The following is a 6,257-nucleotide window of genomic DNA, read 5'->3' as shown; positions in this document are numbered from 1 at the left end:
TGTGTGTGTGTGCGTGCGCGTGTGCGTGTGTGTGCACGTATGTGTATGTCTGTGTGTGTGCATGTGGATGGGAGAGAGGAGATGCTCACTTTGTGACTGCTGCGATCACAATTAGTGCTAATGATGTTCTTTGTTGAGTGGACAAAGGAGGAGCGTTGGAATCCATCAGCGGGCTCTGCTCTCTTTTAAAGAGTCTCCACCAACCTTAACAGCAGAAAACCTCCAGGAGTACTGGAGCTATCGAGCCCAGACTCCCAATTACCACACTATGAGACCCATGCACTTTCACAATGTCTCCCTGCTGGATATGACGTCCTCTCTCTGCTCACTCTAATTACTCTGTATTAAAAAAATAACAGAATAAAAAGCCCCTCCACCATTTTCCTAATGCCTATGGGGATTTTGTAAAGGCACATTAGCTTTGACCATAACACTCTTTACGTATTCGGTTGCGTGAAATGTTGGCGGTGTTGGAGTCGAAGCTCATTTAACTGTTGCCTCCTCTGTTGGTCTCGCTGGTGTCAGAGGAACACCTGAAATATAAACATCAATGGACATATATAAAATGCATTTGTATTTACGACAAAGAATGATCAACCGGTGGAGTAGCTCATCTACCATCTTAACGTAACCCTCGCTGATGTTTGTGTGAGTTTTGTAGGAAACTGATGGAAAATGTTTCGCGCATATCGTGCGAATCCAGCAGGCTGAGATATTTGCAAGGTAAAAACGCTTTAAGATTACGCCAACAGCAGACTGATAAAACAATTTTTCATCTCAATGATCTGCAGTGTGGGACTCCCATCCCCGAGGAGATGACGGGCAGGCATCCTTTGTGGCTATAACCCCCCACACCCACACCCACTCCCCCGTGCAACCCCACCCCCAGCCTTCTGCTCCTCTTCAATGAGGTGGGGACCCCAATGTTCTCCCGGGGCCCCCCGGAACGATTCAGGGCCAGCCAACCAGCACTCCACGGGGGACCCACCCTAACACCCTCTACCTCTCCCTCCGGAGCGGACGTGTAATTGTCAATGGATGCTCATTAAGGGATCCGACTAATCAGGATGGATTGGCCATTACAGGTCAGCAGACAGGGTACCCTAAAACAGTTGGCCTTTTGCTTTATCTCATGTGTGGCTCTAAATGGTGGCTCATTGTACCATGACTCCCTAATGTCCCTTTGATGCACCATTAACATTTATTACACTGGTGAGGGTATTGGGGGGGAAGCGTCAATATGGCTGCATGTCCGATAGCATACTTGTGTTTTTGTCCACTGGGTCCTGCATAAGGAGAGGGGGGGGGTGATTTAACCAAGATGATCTGATTCTTGAATGGAAAAGTCTGTGAGTCAGGTTTGCCTCACTTTTAAACAGTAGCATTCAGATGATGCTTAGGGTAAGAATTAGTTTTGGATTTTTGCCAGAGGCAAAAGTCAGAGGCCAGAGGCCTTTTTAATTCATGATTCGCAGAATTTTTACTCAACAAAAGAATACATCCTGAAAACAAAAAAAACCTGCGTTTTGAATATAGGTAGACACATTGCATTACCTCTCATTCTGGATGTGTGTGTGTGTACTTGGACCAAAGCCGAGGGCGAGGCCGAGACTCTGGGGAGTGCTGAGCAGCGTTGGTGGGACTGTGCAGTCTGCACGTCTTCACACTTTTAAATCGCATTCTCCCTGCCTCCTCTACAAAATTAAAAGCAGAACTTTGTCTGAGGAGGGCGGCCAGGAGGAGAAATGGAGAGACAGATTGGTGGGGGGGGGGGATTAGAGCGAGAGTGAGAGAGAGCGAGAGAGAGAGAGAGAGAGAGAGAGAGAGAGAGAGAGAGAGAGAGAGAGAGAGAGAGAGAGAGAGAGAGAGAGAGAGAGAGAGAGAGAGAGAGAGAGAGAGAGAGAGAGTGAGTGAGTGAGTGAGTGAGAGTGTGGACGGGCAGAGGCGTTGTGAAACGTGACTGATAAGCTGCTGAAGAGCACGTTCTAGTGGTGCGGGAAGGACTAGCATGCTGAATGGGGCCGAATCCAAGATGCCAAGACTGGCCTTCCTATCAATAGTTCATTCCCACAATGCTGTGCGCCCGGTTTGAGGGAATACAATCTACAATAAAAATATTAGCTTCCTTCACTAAATCTCAAATAAAGTCATTTCACCAATAAATTATTAAAGGATCTTTTTTATGGTTTTAGAAAGAGCTGTAATTTGATTTGATTTTGTGATTTTCAGTTTCTTTGAAATGGTAGCTGCTCCTTTAAACGGTTTATATCTCACCTGGCCACATAATACTTTGTATCCTTCCATACATGACACACATTTGATTCAGTACATCCATCTCAGCAAGGATGAGTCATTAGTGAATTAGCATCCATTTGTTTGACTTATCAGCATTATACAGCTTACCGTGTATGTCATTTGTTGATAACATGATGGGTTTTGACAGAAATTTTCAAATGCTAACAGGTTGAAAAGAAACTTATTGTCAAATTGTCCAAATTAGAGGCAAATGTTTTTTAAGACAACCAAATCTTTCTTGACAGTGTGAGAGTTTGTGTGAAACGTCGTTGCACAGTCTCGTTCAATAAAGGTAGGCCGAGTCTGAATAGTCTGTTGAATAACACTTGCTAAAAATTGGCCCTTCCTCATTGTTACATTTACACCCAGTATCCCTGTGCAATAAATGACATGATGCCGGCTCCTCTTCCAAACTCGGGGACAAAAGTAACAACATCAATTCTGATACATAATGCATTAGTCTCTACAATGGAGCAACTGAGCACTGCCTCTCTCTTAGGAGCCAGAAGGTGCTGAGAGAAGATAAATTATCAATCCCACAGTTGCTATTGTGTTTAAGCATGGCGAGAGGCTGCATAACATAGTGGCTATGTCATCCTCACCAGCTATGGCTGTGAAATCCTATATTTGGGACGCTGGTATATGGATGATATGTGTGTAACCAATGACTTGGTGATAAGTGGCTGAGTCTCCCATGCTAAGAATAGAGCTATGTCACTGCAATATCCCATTTTAAGAATGGGAGGTTTATAATGCAAGGAAGAACTCATTTTTATTTCAAAATGAAAAAAAAAATCACAACTTGTAGCACATGTTTCAGTCATCTCGTTCTGAAGATGATTGCCTGTCTTGTCTGGATCATTTGCTGCATGGCACCTCACAATATTTGCACTTTGGAATAAAATGGACGTACATCTCAATAGAAGACATCTGCGATACGTTTCCATAATTTTATAGCGCATAGGTTTCCTATCATTTACTTCAGATGAATGACCGAAGGTCTACGCACCGAATAATGCAGTGGCCTTTGTTCTGCCTTCATCCTTCATTTTGAATCTGTTTAAATGTTGAGCTAAAAAAAAAAGAAAATTCATTGTGCAGCGTGTAGTTGTGGGATGAGCAATGTGGCACATTTTGCAGAGTCGCATTTTGAGCTGCTCTTCACATTCACATTCACATTTCCTACACATTCATATTATCCAAATCATGAGCAAAGTTCTCCACTTGCTTAGCGCCACTAAGACCTGCTCTAAATACAAGAAGTGTGTGTGAGTGTGTGTGTGTGTGGGGGGGGGGGGTTATATTCTAGTGAGTGGCCTTCAATGAACTGCTGAATGGATACGCAGCTCTATCTAACTTAATCTGCTAAGAGTCGTGGAATAAAACAGTAAGGCATATAAACGGGGGTGCAGGTAAAAGCAGATTTTTGCTGGTGCGCTGAGCCAAGCTTATAAAATCAGCAAACATCTGCTGATTACACACACCACTTCTGCTCAGCAAAACACTGGATTAACATGGCGTGCCAAATAACCATTAGGCAAGGGCAACAAATCAATCATTTGGGATCAACCTTACAATAAAATGGCTGTCAAAATATTGACAAAATATGAACCGAAATGATTTTGTATTCAGCCTGAACAAATCAAGCAGAGGTTCACCGTGGGGTATTATGCGATACCTCTCGTAGAAGAAAAAAAGTCCAGTACAATATATTATATGGGGGGGAAAACAGATGTCATGCTCAATGTCCATATTTACGGTATTGTTGGAGCGCAGTTGTGTCCCCCACTAAAATCACTAAGAAGAAGAAAAACATCCATTTTTTTTAATCACGCGAGAAGGAAAAAACCCCAAATGACAGAACTCTGCCCGCATTTCTGATACTTAGGTGTTGTCCATTTGAATAAAGAGACACCAGCTGGAGAGAAGATTCATTCTTCATATGGATGAGAGATTCTTTAACATCATTCCGGCTTGTTTTGCTTGATGAATAATACTAATTATCTGTCAGTAGCTCATGCATGTTGGCTAAATACTGTCTCCATTATATGGGTTATACTGTATTGACAGAGTACATGAGGGAAAAGAGGAGCATAACTTGCACATAGAGATTTAATTACAGCTTATTCTAATAAGAAACATTCAACCCCAGCAGTTTTGGACATGCAGAAATGCGGCTCCTTGCCCAGTAACCTCAATAGGTTGGAACAACAGATGGATCACTTTGATTTCAATTTCAATGGATTCAATAAATTGATGCAGTTGCAACATTTGTTGCTTATTTTTGTATTGTGACATAAAAAAATATATGTTTGTAAAGGCACCTACAGGATAGTGTGTGCAGCTATCAGCATTACAGTGAATTATACTAATTTAACTCATCATTTAACAATGAGAAATGAAAAACCATTTTCCAGATCTATATTATGGAACAACCCCAGTATGGTGAGAGGCACTGAAGGTTGTGTGAGGTTTTTGGCTGCTTCCATTGGTGGTAAATTTAAGACTCCTTGTTTCCAGCTGCTCCCATTAAGATAAGAGTTATCTAGATTTTGTGTGACTTGGACTTCTCAACATCAGAGAGATGGAGGGGTACTCAAAGGCTGATGTTATTTAGGGCCGCAATACATCGCGGTGCATGCCAGCGTTGAGTCCATACGGATCCAGATGACCCCAGGAAGATATGTGTGTGGAGCAGGGAGATTTATGCAGCTTGATCTCGGGTTCTTCAGCTCAAAAGACTGTTCTACTCCCCCCCCCTCCCCCACAACCGGCACGTCATCAATGTAACGATTATAGCTGAGGTCTCTCTTTCATGTCTCCTCTAAATTGACTGGCACGTTCCCTTGTCAGGCGTTTGTAGTAAAATTCCTCTGACTGCACTTGCAGGTAGGACGCATGCGGGGATCATGGCGGCCTCCTCCACGTGGCATTTTTTTTTTCCACGAGGTCCTCGTAGATGAAGCAGCACAGGCTGTCAGGCTGTACACTCTGTTCCTCCTCAGGTGCTCATGTAAACAACCTCTGCTGCAGGCCCCGTAACAAGAGAGCTCACTTTCCACCTCGCAGCACCACACGTTGTTCCTGTTAGAGATGCATTCTCTCTTCACGCAGGTTTCCCTTCTAATCGGGGGTGTCAAAGAAAGGAGGGTTGGGGAAGGGGAGAGATAGAGAGGGTGAGAGAGAGAGAGCGACGGGGAGAGAGAGAGCGAGAGAGCATTTCACTGGAGACGCCTGCGCACCGTGTGCTCACAGCTTTAAACTCCATATACGAGCAACCGAGTGTCGCAGAGACGAGCTAACTGTCAATCAGGGGCACCCGCCTGTGGAGGGCTCACATGGTAGGCTGGCAGAGGGAAAGACAATGTGCTCCCAGATCATTTACACACCCGAGTGGGAGAGAGTCGTACGTCTGCAACTGGAACAGATTGTTATGTGTGTCTTTTGAAGGGTGGGAATTATTCGCTGCACGAATATATATATATATATATATATATATATATATATATATATATATATATATATATGTGTGTGTGTGTGTGTGTGTGTGTGTGTGTGTGTGTGTGTGTGTGTGTGTGTTATTTACGTAGCTGCGAGCACTGGGCTGCTAGGGCGCAACAGAGCTTCAGGCCCCGAATGCACTGAATCTTTCTGGGCCATAAAACACATCCATGGTTCTTCAGAGTGAGTTGGAATCAGTGAAAATTGCGGTTCGACACTGTTCTGCCATTTAAAAGTGGTCAGAGACCAGGGTTTAGCCAACAGTTGTTGTATTAACCTGTATCCAGAGACTAAAAAGAGAACACAGAGACATCCATGACGTTGGCTGATGAGCTTATAAGCCATTCACAGAATGAAAGCCATCCAGCTGGATGCTTTTATTCATAGCATCTCACACAGCAGCAGGAGCACACACATTTATGTGTGGCGTAGGCCCCAACAGGACCCACCTCCGCTGCTAG

This window comes from Lampris incognitus, chromosome 11 (genome assembly GCF_029633865.1).
Source record: "Lampris incognitus isolate fLamInc1 chromosome 11, fLamInc1.hap2, whole genome shotgun sequence".
Taxonomy (NCBI): domain Eukaryota; kingdom Metazoa; phylum Chordata; class Actinopteri; order Lampriformes; family Lampridae; genus Lampris; species Lampris incognitus.
The sequence above is the reverse complement of the archived record's forward strand: the minus strand, read 5'-3'. Positions refer to the sequence as shown.